Below are 14,627 nucleotides of genomic sequence, written 5' to 3'. Positions count from 1 at the left end.
CGCCTTCCCTGTCTCTCCTGAGGGATCCAGTTCAGAATGTCCAGCCTGTTTAAAGCCTGAGCTCTTCAGGCAAGGAACGTGTATTATCTAGTTTGTATTTTATGGCAGTATATGAATGTTTTGTTATAATAACGACAACAACAATAATAATTAGGGCTGTGAGAGGCCTGGAGGGCTGGAAAGGAACCAACCCCTGCAGGTTCTCTCGGATATTCAAGTTTGACGAGGTTGAACCATCCAGGTTTAACCCCCATCATTGGTGCCCTCTCTCACCCTACTGGCTACCATTACGACCAGGAAGTCTGCTCCTGTCCGCCACATGTCAGCTGGGAACTGGGATACCCTGGGGCTTCTCAAGGGAGGAACCCGCAGTTACTGAGGAGGATGTGAGTGAAACTCACTGAACTTTCATGGATGTGGGCTGAGGGTCGTGAATCATCAGATCTTCAGCCGAGGCCAAGCCCGAGTTGGTCTGACAGTCTGCACAGAGCCACACTGTGATTTGGGATTGCAACACTGTCCTTTGTCCATAGAGCGCTCCGAGGTCTCTGGGAGAAAGTCCCCCTTCGGTGTCATTTTAAAAACACTGTGAAGGCACTAAACTGAATATGTTAGGTAGTGCTATAGGCAACGGAAGCTCAGTCCCAGTGTCTTTCTTTGGATCTCCTGTCTGGGTGACAGCAGGTTCTGGAACCGATACGGAAAGACAAAAAAGAAAGTTCTTCCAGATCTCCACACAGAAAACCGATGTGGACCTGGAAGCAAAAGATGTTGCTGATGCACCAAAGGGTCAGCACTGGTCACGTTCAAGATACTGTGCTGAACCGAGGCACCACGTGCATCTCCCAACAAGGCAGCCTGGCAATCATGGCGTGGGACGGGGGTCCAGGCACTCCTGAGTTCTCCTGAGCTCTAATCCCAGTTCCCACAGTGTTGCCTCAGCTAATCGCTGCCTCAGTTTTCCTCACTTGTAAAATGTGGGGGTAATAACTGTGCATACCTCACAGAGGGCTGTGAGGATTCATTAATTAAACGATGTTCGGGAAGTGCTTTGAAGATGAAAAGCCCTATATAAATGCTGGGTGTTACTAGTGCTTAGTGAGTACCTTCACAGCCACAAGCAGGGTGTGCCTGCAGGAAGCAGAGCCATAGGCTGAGACTTATGGCTAAGTGCCTTTAAAAATAAATAAGATCAGTAAATGCACTGGAGGTCAGCTTCCCTCTCCTCCCCCTTGGGGTGAGCTCCCACCTCAAAGGAACCAGGGTTTTTCTTTGCCTCCTCCACTTCTGGAAGACACAAAAGAGGTTTGGGAGTGATGAGGAGAGAATTGTACTCGGGGTGGTGATGCTAGGAGTTAAAACATCACAAGCAACCAGTTTACTCTAAACCAAACAGGTACAAGATCTACATGTTCAATGAGAAGTACTGTCCTAACAGGTACCAGCACTCCTGGGGAGCGTGAGGTTAGAACGGCAGCTCTCACAAGTCCCCTTTGCCTGAGGAAGGTGTGTATCCATACGTGTCAATGCTAGGGTTGCATGCACAAGCATTGTCACTATTAAGGCAATGACGTGCCCAAATGACATGCAGGTGGCCAGTCGCGCATACAAGGCTCATGACTCCCTGTGCAGTCATGCTAATTACATGCATACTTTAGGTATACGAAGGCAAATCTGTACTTGCTCCATCGTACGCATGTTTGAGTGAAAACATAGGTGCTGATTTCCTCTTTTTTCCCCCCCTGGAAAATCTAGTATTTAATATTCACCTGACTAGGCAGAAATACGAGAAAAGGGATTTTTGATTAGGTTAATTGTTTTTAATGACAGCCTGCCACATTTGACAGATCCCTCTTGTGAAGCCTCAAGAAAAGCAAACTTTTCTTCCAGATGTACTGTGCATATTTTTATATTTAGTAGGCTGCACTGAAGTTTCATCTTCTGAATTGGGCAGGGAGGTCACTTCTTTCACAATTCTTCCCAGGTTTGTCTGGGAATGACATAACTAAGCAACGATGTATGAGCCAGTGGAGATGTCCAGGCTGAACTAATGGCAAAACCTGATAAGTTAAAAGCTGCATTTACTAGCCTAAAAAAAGAATTGGTTATAGAAAATTAACAACTTAACACCAAACTTTGAACCAGACTCAAATATTCCTGTTTGAGACATTGAGGCAAAAAGTGGGAATTCTTCTGAGGCAGATGTGTAAAGTGCTTCAAAAGTGAGTGCTAGTTATTAAACAATTTATAACACTAAAATTCATCAGACGTATCATTTGGTTCTTTATCTTCTAAAATTCCCAGAGAAGAAGATGTAGATACCTAAGTGATAGCTACGGCCGAGGCCAGAGTGTAGCTCTCACGCCAGGAACGCCGTTGGAGGGCTGAAGGGAACATGCAGAACGATCAACAGAAACATCCTGTAGATGTTACAAGGGGAGGACAGACAGATCTGGGAGCACAGAGACCTGTAGGGAGCACCCAGAGATTAAGAGGCTCTGCTCTGGGTGCAGTCTGGAGGGAGGCCTATATCACTCATCCTGGAATGCCCTCTTGGTTTGTTCCTTCTTATCACAACGCATATCAGGTAGCTCGGCCACGCACTGTGACACACTGAGCGCCAGCCCGGGACACAAGAGTCCCGCCACTGGCAGGCTGTGACACTTTAAATCTTTGTGCCTCAGTTTACCCATTGATTAACATGATAACTTCCCAGAGTGTTGTGGTGATTAATTAGTAATGTTGGTAAAGCATTTTGAAGATGAAGAGTGCTACATGCTGGTTAACGATATTAATTACCTCAGACTCATGATGAAATTTTTATATTTACATAAGGAACCAGTCACAGAAGAGGTGCAGAGATGGTCTCTCCTGGTGAACAGATTCTTCTAATTCAGCTATCTCTGTCATCGTCATTATCTAAATCAAGTCGAATGCTTTTTTCCGTGGGGAATCTGCTCTTGGAGCAAGCGAGGCCCACATGCGCCCTGTGAGACTCCCAGGATGGCAAGCAGCCACGGTACCTTTGCTAATTTCAGTCCCTGCCCATGAAACTCACCTCACCCAGAACTTGTTTCAACTTCTCCAGCTGTTCTTGGCATGTGTTGAGATTTCACAAAGTTGATGCCATCAACTCCCACACATATGGCAAGAGAGAGTGAGAGAGAAAACCCACACACAGTAACTAATATATAGGGAGAAGAGGTATTTGCATGGGAGAGCACAAACATGAGGCTTTTCTAGCTGGCTGCAGTGGCTCTTGACTGTTAATGCCAAGATGCAAAGGGATATGCAAATTAGGAGGGTGACTCAGAGAGTCCTTTCCAATGCATAACTCCAGGAAGACGCAGGATGCTTCGAGCGGGGCCACTCAATTAATTTTTATGGCGGTCAGCTGGGTAATTTTTACTGCAGTCCACACAGCAGTGCGAAGCAGTGTCATCGCTTGGACTCTGCCCGGCTCGGCAGGTAGCACGTGGTGGCTTCACGCTGGGAGCTGTGGTTGCACATTACAGCTGCTTTCTGAGAGACTGGTGAGGAATGTAGGTGACACATGTCTAGGCCACTGGAGAAGCTGGGAAGATCTTACTCGTGGTCCAGATTCAGAATGCAGTCTACCCTTTGAGTTAGTTCTGCTAAGACCTTATACCTGTGATATGGTAGTTTTATTCTCCTTATATGCCCTTTTTCTTTTTCCTTCTTCTTTGGAGGCAAGTGCATAATTTTTCAAACTTTCTTAGCCTATGAGACTTTTCTTCAGTCCATAATTCATTATCAAGCTAATACCTAATTACTTGATAGATCCTTTAAGTTTATAATCTCACACTAGTTTTAGTAGGAAAAATCTGGAAACTGCAGGCGAGGGAGAGTTTGAACACAAACACCGTGCAGGCCATAACACCCATTTCCACACTCACATTTAGATCTGGGCAGATTTCCAGGGCAATCTGCATTTGTCTCCTAGAGCCAGGACTTCAGGAGGAGCATAGTTTTTTCAGCACCGTGCAGTAACACAGAACTTTTGCTTGGGGTTTGGTCTGCCTATTGCAGGACAGCAAGCTGTTGTAGCAGGGATAAGACAAGAGTGGAAACAACACCAAGGCTCGGTGTGACACGCTTTCTTACACTGAATAGGGACGAATCTCAAGTTCCTCTGCTCACTTAGCCTCAAAATCGTTGGGTGTGAATGGACACTGGGCATGTATCGAGGCTCACGGCCTCTGTGTTAATGAAGCACTTGGCAGCGTTCATCCCTGGCCAGTCTCTTCCAGCAGCTGAGAACAGAATCACTTCCTTGGAGCTTCTCGGCCTCTTGCGCCCGCCGTGCAGTTTAGTGCTGTTTGTCGTCTTCGCTCTGCCTTGTTCAGTGCAGGATCCAGCCTATCAGCTGCAGATGCTTCATTAGTCACTAATGTGCTGCACACTTAGAAAGCATTTAAATGTATTTTATAGTGATTGAAAGAGTACAATGACAGTTTGCTAATTGTCTCATTGCATACCCTTGCAAAACCTTGGCTGCATTGTGGGGTTTATTGGACACTAAGTATCAGGCCTTCCATTTCCTTTTCTATTTATATTCTCTGTTTTAATGAAAACCACAAATCTTTCCAGGTGACTTGTTTATGAAGTGAATTTAGAACAGTTAACATTTGCATTTATTAATTTTCTAGAAAAACTGGTATTACTAGTTGCCTAGGACTCTAACTGCTATCTCAGATTTCATTGGATCCCAGCTGCAAATCCTGGTAATAAGACTTTGTTGATGATTAAGCCAATGATGTGATTTTCAGTGGCATGGAGCACCTGCGGCTCCCTTCAGCTTCACGGTGACCTGAGGAGGACTCAGCACCTCGGACAACACCGCCGCCATCCCGCTGCGGGCGGAAATAAACGCAGAACGTCTTCGGGACCAGATTTCCCCAACCGCGTGCACGGAGGCTGACGTCTGTATAGCCCGAGTGTGCATCTGCTCTGAGCTCTCGTACCTTCAAGTTAAAGGCGCGCCAGAATTATTCTTATGAATTGCGTGCTTAAGCACCACATGCGAGCCAAGTGTAAAGCCACTCGTGTCCCAGTCCATGAACACAAACTGATCATGTTTTTAACATGAATGTTTGGGTTTCTGAGCTCCGGCACTGAATTTTGATATGCCCTTATCTGAAGAAGTATCTGTATTGTAGTACCTTCTCCCCAAGGTAGTACTCACAGATCCCTCTGTGCCCTGGAGTTCTGTTCTACGTTTCCTTGATTGTGTGATCAGAAATGCTCTTTCAGTAATTTCACCTCATTTCTTTTCACTAATGACAGGTCTTTTCTCTCTGCAAAACCATCTTCAGATGCTTGGTTTCTTTTACTGGGTCACTGTTAACTCTCTATGCTCTACATAATAATGCTGGAGATTTTTTGTAGATAGGCATTATGCCAGTCTCCTTCATAAAACTGAATAACATCTTGAGCAGGTATGAACTTGGCACAATTCCTACCTCCCAGGTAAAATAACTCATCTGATGCACAGGCATACCATGAATCCTGCACAAACTGAAGAGACTGGGAAGGTGAAAGGAAATTTTTCTAATTCATAGCTAAATTTCTTCTGATGAAGGATATGTACAACCAACTGCAGGAAAACAAATGATTGTTCTGATTTATTTTCCACTGTAGGAATAATTGGTAACATTGTTCTTCTTGGCAAAGATGAATAGTTGGAACCAGACTATTTCACAGAGACAAAATATCCACAGGGAGGGATTTCTGAGGCAGTCATAGGATGCACCCTACAGAGTATGATTCTCATGACATTAAAGCAGTGCTAATGGCATTGTGATTAACTTCTAATGAAAAAAGAAATGAACCTGATAAACACAGCATAAATGTTCTATGGAAAGGACAATAAAAATATTACGTTTTAGGCAAGGTCTGGCTCTCGCTGAAGCCAGAAGAATTGAGCTTACTGAACTTATCCAAAACAGGAAAAAGAATTTATGACTGTGGAGGACGAAGAAATACTGCTGTGAATCTGAGCTGCTGAATATACCACAGAAGAGAGCCCCCAGAGTTTTGCAATAGTAACTGTTGTGTTACTTTGTGGAATTTTCTGATCCTTTGATAATGTTTCCTCCTTTTAGCAGCAAAATCCACACTGCTTCTTGAAAGCTTTTCGAACATTTTTCCTTACACTTTTATCCCAGAAGAGAAGGCAGGACTACATTTGGTATTTAGGACAAGGAGCTGGCAATCTGGATTCTTTTCAGCTTTGTCACTAACCCCTGGTATGACTTTGGTCTACTCGTTGTACAGCACCATGGCTTAGAGGAGCTATGGGGAGTCCCTCTGTGCCTCAGAAAGGGATCTGTTTGTGCCTACTAAAGGGGCCGCCTTTGCAAACTCGGCACTTGGCATTCCCAGCTCCTGCACTGGTTCTTTGCTGCCTGGCAAAAAGTACTCCCACTTGCAGAATCCCATGAAGTTGTGCTGATGTACAGGTTCACCCACACGTGCTTCTCGGACTCCGTCTATGATCTCCATGGAACTGTAACACCATAGCTTTGTTTTCATTTACCTTGCCCCCAACATCTGACAAGCCTTGTAGTACAGCAAGTGTTTATTTAGAAATAATTAATAGAAGATTCATAGAATTATTAAGGTTGGAAAAGACCTCTAGGATCATCGAGTCCAACCCCCAACCCAACACCCCCAGGCCTCCTAAACCGTGCCCTGAACTGCCACGTCTACAGGTTTTTTGAACCCCCCCAGGGACGGTGACTCCCCCACCTCTCTGGGCAGCCCGTGCCAGGGCCTGACCATGCTTTCAGTAAAGACATTTTCCCTAATCTCCAATCTAAACCCCCTGTGGCGCAGCCTGAGGCTGTTTCCTCTCATCCTGTCACTGGTGACTTGGGAGCAGAGACCAACACCCACCCACCCACCAATTAAAGTTGAACATTTAGATACTAGACTGGGAGGAAGCAAACAAGTAAAATGGAAAGTAAAAAAGTGAAAATTATTTCAATTCTGGCTTAAATTTTGCAACAAGAGGCCTCCCTTGAATCTTACAGAATGTCTATGATCAGGCACTGGGAACCATTAGTCCCAGTTCTGAACATACACCATGCTCCATCCTTCTTTGGGCAACTCTTTGAAGTTTCATTTCCTAGAAATTAGGTTTTATAATATAAATACATCTCTAATTGGCTTTTACCAAAGCCAGCAGCAATGGATATTTTACCAGTGGTTCCTCTGGGTTTAGACCTAATTGACCAGAAGGTGTGTGACCTCTATAAATACACCTGCTGGCCCTTCCTGGGAAATGGGCGCCTTATTATTTCTCCCTTCCTCCTAGCCAGGCTGCTGGCTACTGCTTGCCACCCACTCTGAGCTGCTCCCTTTCTCTCTTTATACAGAGTTGTTAGTGTTATTCAAGACATTGGTTATACAGAGATTCTATTAAGTTATTATTTGTGATGTGTTACGGGTTTCCTGTAGAAACCTGTATATGCTAATCTATATGAATATCGATTATTTATTGATAACGAGTTGCTCTGAGGGGACTTGTCTATGAGAACAGGAACTCCTCATCTTCATCCTCTGTCCCAGTCACTTAGGCTAAGATTTTCAAAACCCTTCAAAGCTGCTTAATTTTTAATGTCTGCCTTGAAATGAGTCACTGAGCGCCTCGAGGTTCAACTGACCTTATTGGATTTTGGGTGCTCGTCTTGACGTGATGCAGCCGTCACTGGGTACCTCGAGATCCCCCCGACTTTATTTGGATTTTGGGCGCTTGGGATGAACACACTGGAAACAACAAACTAAATAAAAACACAGGGTTTTTGTGAGCGCTTTCAACTTTAAAATGGGACTTTCAGTTTCTCAAGGCTGGCAGGGAGTTAGTTTTGAGTCAGTCTTTGTGTGGTCATTTTTGTTCTGGAATGAGAGCGTTCTTGCACAGAATTACACTAAAATGTTTTGTCAGGAGACATTGTCTTTTGTTTCCATGAGTTTGCAAATATTCCCAAACAAGTTTGATGTAAGCCAGCAAGACCCAGCTTTTATCCTACCGAGAGCACCTCCCTGAGCAGCATAAACCCTCGGCTAACGCCGAGCACAGGGAGCGCACTCCTGACCGCACGGTGCCGGGAGCCGTAAGGCCCGGGCGTTTTGCCATGGCCCAGACAAGGTAGTTTATGGCTGCTTCAGGGGGTCCCGTGCAATACTGTCACAACAGCATGTTTTGATGAGACTTTAATAAACTTTCTAAGTCACCTGAATTCCTCTGATGAAGGGCATTATACGTGTACGGTTTGTGTTGTTGCCTAATTGTGACCAGCAATTAAGGCTTCACACCTACAGTTTGTGTTCTCAATTTGCAAAATTCCCTTGCCTTGAGTTCTCTGCTGCTTGGCAGTTCTCTCCTTACTTAGTTCTCTACTACTACCAGCAAAGCATATGGCAAATTTCATCCTTTATCCAAGTGCCATCAAACAAGACATTTCCATCAGTCTCATGTCTTCAACTGACAGCAAGATGGCCCAGACCCGAAGCAGCTGACTCGATGCCGCTGTGATTGTGGCTTACGTGTACCTTAACAGAGATTGTACACACCTTAGCAAACAATTAAAATGATAGTGCACAGGCACCCAGCACATACTGGCAAGCCTGATTCTGCAGATCCTCAGACCATGAGTGAGCTTACCCACAGGAGCAGTCCAGCCTGGGGAATCCCACTGATTGCAACACTGCAGCGAGGTGATTTGCATACGGAAAATTATTCGTGTGGATACACTCTTGTGTTTATTCAATCCTGTAGTGCCTAGCTACCATCAGCTTCCAGTGACCTTCCTCGGAGTTGGCAATGTTTAGGACTTCATCGCATCCCGTGCATCAGTCCTAATTCAGCGATTCATTTAACTGTGTCAGTAAGATTCATGCATATCCTTAAGTGATCCGTGGAATGGGGAACACACTGAATACAGCTGTGCACCTCTAGTCTACAATTTAATTGTACTTTCAAAACATTGCCTTGAAAGCGGTGCTCTTGGTGAAGAATAAAGCCAACGCTACCCCCCGCCCCCCCGATGCTATGAGGGTGGGTCAGACTGGGAAATCTGCGCAGGGGAGTGAGCAGGCAGGCACAAGCCGTCAGCCCAGCTGGCTTTGATGGCACTGTTTGCGAGAGCTCACCAGAGCTGTGCGCTGGGGCCGTGAGGTGTGACACAAACGTCTCGCCTGGACGTGGCAGTTGCTCGTGGAGGTAGTTACCGTGGAGCCAGAGGGACTGACCAGGGGTTCTACACTGTGTTATTATTATTTTTGTCGGTGATGTCTGTACATTGTGATCAGGGTTATAGGCAAACCAGAACACAGCTGCACTGCTTGGACAACCAGAACAGCGACAGCCCCTCCTTCACAGACCGCATCTCTTGAAAAATGCTCGTTTTCTGACTCTGCCGGGGAGTTTTGCAACAGTATATAGTGAATATATTCAAATGGGAAAGTCTCCAAACAGTCACTATAATGTTAGTACAAAGTATTATTAATAAATTCATTGACTTTGTTTTTATTAACTAGAAAAATAAACCTAGGCTGAGTGAAACTCAGGACAGACAACATTAAGAACAAAACTAGTATAAAAACTACCACACAGTAAATCAAAGAACAAGAAAAGTACATGGCTATTAACGTTCTACTGTAACATTCCTCGCAACCTCTCTGCAGTGTGGAGAACTGCAAGCCAACATTTTTCAACTGTCCTAAAGAATGTGAAATGTAAATGTTTAGAAGAGTGTTTTTCTTGCCAAGCTGAGAGCGATCATAAACATCAGCCTCTAATAGAAACATTTTTAAAAGATGCACTCCTTGCTGCCAGCTTTCGAGAGCAACACCATTTAAATTAGATTGGAGTCTCCTTGAATTCTTGACACTCCGTTGCTGCCTTTTTTATTTGCCAAAAATTGCTGGATTGATGTTATGTTTGAATTTAAAGGATGAACTGCAACTGTTCTAAATATGCTGCTTAAATGTCATGTGGATAAACAATAAATTACCTGCCTAGGATTCATTTTGAGGACAGGCCTAAAGAAAATCTTGAGGGGAAAAGAACCATTGTTTTCATTATGATACCTTATTTCTGTGGCATCACAACTGTGCATGGTATTTTCCTGCCAAGTGGAGTTTACGGATTTGTTGAGGTGTAACTTTGCCATAGCTCATAATATACTAAAAGCGAACGGTGACTCACTCCTTACTGTACCTGCTCCGCCTTTCAGCTGAGAGGTCTGTAAACATCATGGATAAAATAGTGCAGTGAACTGCCATTAGAGACCTGCTCTCGGTAATACCGAAATCCTGATCCTGACAGCACCTTATTTCTTCACAGTAACATCCTCCCATTATTTATCATCGGATAATCTTAGCCAAAATGTTCAAATCTAGGAAAACTGAAATGCTTTGCGAATGAGAACCAGTTTCAACTGACTGTTTTAGTTTTATCACCCTGCAATTCCAAACAAATCAAATTATACCATTTCAGCATTTCCTAAGTGAAACATATTAGCTTTAGGATTCCAGTTAGAGTTTCCAGTTTAGTTTACTGCTTAATTATATTTTCAGAAACCCGTAAAGCAAGATTAAATATTTGAATCAAAGCATTTCCTTATGAACCAAAATATCTTTTTTGTCACTGCTGCTAGTGACTCAAATGTAGTGTATTTTCAGAAGAAAGAGCCATCTCTGATCACAACCCGAAGCATCTCCTTATATAATCGGTGTTCATATTCAAACTCCCTCATTTTGCACCAGGATAGCAGATGGACTAGAGATGGCATGGCCATTGGTGGGTCATAGTTATGCAGCTTTGCTGTTTTTATTTTGATAAAGACATTAAAATAACTTAGGAAAAATCTGTTCTTAGACAAACTTTCCAGGTTTATGTGCAGCCCACCACTTGTTTGGAACCACTTAGTTAATTTAAAAGAGGATTTTGAAAGGCAGAGAGGGCGGCTGTAGGTACCAACCCCAGGGAAGCAGGTACTTAGGGAAGGACCACAAAGTTAGGGCTGTCTGGAAAACCACAATACTGAAATAGCAGTGCTACCTAGTGAAAAGAATGAGATTTCCTTTTCAAAAACAGGAATACATTTTTGGTTCATTCTTTTCTTCCTTATTTGTGCTTTGGGATGATCACGTGCTACATTTACAGACCACTTCTGCAGGCATGGCAGCGAGGAGCGTCCAGCTGCCCTGTTCTCCTCCATAAGCCCCATGTGGGAACAGCTGAACTTGGCTGTAAGGCTTCTGATGAAAAGCAAGGAGAAAACGCGCTGTGACTATATGCAGGAGATGTCTTGAATGGATGCAGAAGACAGTGTTTGAATCAGTCTTCTTTTTTTCTGTTTTGGTTGCTACAGAAACAAATACGATCTTTAGATGGAGTTAAGAATTGTTACCTGCGTCAAAGAAACAGAGACCAAGAATGAGCATGAGTGGGGAGAGGATCCCTCAAGCCTCACAGCGCGGAAAGACGTGGAAAAGACCCGACAGCAGAGAATAAGAGGAGGTGAGCTGTGCTGTGCTTGCAATGGAATCATTGGGAATTTGCCATGAAAGCAGAATTTGTTGTTGTTCTTTCAGGTATGAAAAGTACTGCAAATTACAAATACAGAACTCGCATTAAGAGGTTAAGACAGGAAGCTGTTTTCTTCCTAGGATGAGCCAAGAAGCTGCAAAAGCTGGGTCCCTAAACTTGTGTTCTAGCCAAGCCTTGCCAGAAGTCTTGCTTCCAGCATCCCTTGAGGGTGTTTTTACTTCCCATTTATATGCATCGTAGCTCTCCCACCTCTTCCTTGAGTTCTGGTGGCCTTCCCTCTCTTTTCCGTCCGGTCAAGAGCCTGCACTGTAATCTAAAGTATACTGGAGTCAACAGATGTCTTTACATTGTCTTTAATAGGCTTTGAATCAGAGCGGAGAGGTCATAGTTCTTACGTTTATAATTTGTTTTGCAGATAAATTGGGACATTTGGCTATTGTTTTGATTTGAGCCTCAGATAGCCCTAGAAATAACAGAAGTAGCACAAATACATAAAACAGGGTTCATGCCAATGGGACAACCAAAAGAGTTTATATATGTAATCCCAATGCAAACAGGATCTTGGTGGCAGAACCAGGAATGAAGGCTGAGTGTCCTGACTTCCCTCCCTGTGCTTTCACCATTCAGTCATGCAGACTCCCCAAAATTATCGTAAAACTGTGTGAAGAGTAACATCCAGCAGAGACCAGCTCTGCCTGGCTCCTATAAGCTTGCCAAGGCTGTTGGGATAGTGAGGGAAGAGACACACAATTCATTTTAAGAAGGTTTTTTCCCCCCTTTTTGTTGTCTTCTTTGTGGTGGTTTGTGAAATGCTGGGAAGGAACAGTACAATGAACAGAAAATGTTCCAAGGAAACCAGCCTTCTCCATGCCATTGCCCAACAAGCACCCAGCGTACCAACCGCAGAGCTTTACATAGGAGTGTATGACACACATGGGGACTATGATTTCTGCTGGCATGAAGCCTCTCTTCCCTTCTGAATTCACAGAGCAGAGAAAGGGCAGAGAATCCCAGCCTCTCCCCACCTGGTCGAGGCTCTCCCTCACCTCCAATACAAATGCAGGTGCAAAATTATCAAGTCCATAATTTTTTTGCATAATTTAGAGCCATAAAATGGAAGCTGCCTTTGAGCATTTGGCTCTTCCTCTCTTGCAAGTTAGGGCCAGATGCAAAAGAGGACTTAAGCACCTACAACTCAGTAGGTTCCTCCCTGCTCAGGATAACATTTCTTCCAGTACCAGCAACTTTATGTCTAGACATGCCCAGAACTGCTGTGATCTGAACAGCTTAGTACTGAGTTCCCACCTAAAACCCACTGGGATCCTGAAAGATGTAAAGGAGCGTCTATTTTCTCAGGACAGCCAATTCAGATGGAATATTCTGAACAAGCCTAATACGCACCAGCAGGACCAGTCCCCTCACATGATACGGTCGTAGCTACTTTCTTTTAAACTTTTCCAGATGGGAGAGGTGCTATCTGGCTGGGCGATTGGTTTTGGTTGACAAACGCGAGCAGAGTGAGAGTTGTCCTTAGCCATCCCGCGTAAGGGTCCGGGCCTGCCCCAGTCTTGTGGGCATGGTCGAGGAGAAAAAGCATTCCCTCCAGGAGTGTGATTGTAAATCTGAAAGTTTCCAACACAAAGTGGAAACAAAAACGCAAGCCCCTTTCAAGGAAAACATAAATGTAGAGAATTAAAAAAAAACAAACAACTGAAGAAACCACAGTTATTTTGCTGGCTAATATCGTGAGGACATGATAGTACTTGCAGCTTCCTGCTTGGACCTGGCTTGCTCCAAAGTTATTTTGTGTGTTAATCATGTGGTTTAGATGATGAAGATTAGGTCTGAGTGAGCTGGTTCAGATAAAAGGGGAAAAGGCAGCAACCAAACCTTCACCCAAAACTCCAACCTAAACTGTTCTAAGCTTTGAATAATAATAATAAAAAAAGTATTGACTTTTCTTTATTATTCCTTTGTTTCACAATTAAGACTTTATTTAAAGGTACTACATCAGCTACAGATATTCATTCAAAGCTTTGAAAGTGCACAGTGCTGTAGGAAGGGCTGCTGTTATCACTGCAAACACAAAAGTACACATTTCAAGTTCACAGAAGTACATTTCTGTCCCTTTTCCTGAACTGGGCTTTTTAATGGAACTAGTTTTTTTAATCCTTTTTACTGCTTCTAGTGTAACCACCACCATACTATACAAGTTTCTGCCCAGTTTTGTTTTCCATGCATCTTGGCCTGGAACATTCAATTACAGATTTCCTGATAAAGACTCCAGTCGACAGCTAGCAATTTGGCCAGTGTTCCTCAAAAGACAGGTATATAGAATCATGTTCCCAAACCTCAGCAGAAATGTGAGTGGTCTGATTCTCAAAGAAACCAAGAGCTGCTTGCTGCTTGGCAATTTTGAAAATTAAAACTATGTTCTTTAGCACTTTACTACGTAATGCTTTTAGATACGTATTTTTAATGGTCATCTCAGCTGATGGCATACTTTTGTGCTTGATTTGCACATATTTGGCGTGTGGTGCACAACGGGAATTATGCATCTACTTCATTTATGCACAAGCTGGACAACTCTTTGCCGACGTCAAATACATGCATAACAAGCCTGATAGTTGCTCATGCAGACATTAGGCACAAAAGTGCAATTGTAACTACTGGCCTCATCCTCCAGTGCTTTTAAGTTATGCAGACTGAGGGCCTGGCACTTCCAGGTGTGCTGGGCAGCATCTACACACCCTGTGGACTTGCTATGAGGCCGTGGGTTTGGCGGCACAGGCGTAAGACAGTGGGGAATCAGGCTCTGGGTATACTGTGTATGAACCCTTCTGTTCAGAGAATCGAGTCTCCCGTGTCACAGTCCATTATAACACACCAAATTGCAGGAAAGCTGCCTTGAAATGTCCCAGAACGGGGTAGCTACGGGGCACAGGTTACCAGCCAGGGAGATACCGTAACATCAGGCGTTTCACAAGACAGCTGGACCTTGACCCTTCCAAAGTACAGGCAAACAAATGAGGTGCTCAAATTAGGA

General features: G+C 44.0%; 1 protein-coding gene across 9 annotated transcripts in view; it reads left to right on the top strand.

Moving 5' to 3' along the window:
- Positions 1-14,627, top strand: part of PEDS1 (plasmanylethanolamine desaturase 1) — a 199,112-nt gene that overhangs the window by 136,988 nt on the left and 47,497 nt on the right. For 8 of the 9 annotated variants that reach the window (XM_064465213.1, XM_064465210.1, XM_064465211.1 and 5 more), the window contains one exon: positions 11,403-11,551. The gene's annotated coding sequence lies outside the window, so the exon portion shown is untranslated. Of the gene's footprint in view, positions 1-11,402; positions 11,626-14,627 lie in introns of all 9 variants that reach the window. The other variant, XM_064465216.1, reaches the window with a different exon arrangement.

This window comes from Phalacrocorax carbo, chromosome 14 (genome assembly GCF_963921805.1).
Source record: "Phalacrocorax carbo chromosome 14, bPhaCar2.1, whole genome shotgun sequence".
In the NCBI taxonomy this organism is placed as follows: domain Eukaryota; kingdom Metazoa; phylum Chordata; class Aves; order Suliformes; family Phalacrocoracidae; genus Phalacrocorax; species Phalacrocorax carbo.
The sequence above is the reverse complement of the archived record's forward strand: the minus strand, read 5'-3'. Positions and strand labels throughout refer to the sequence as shown.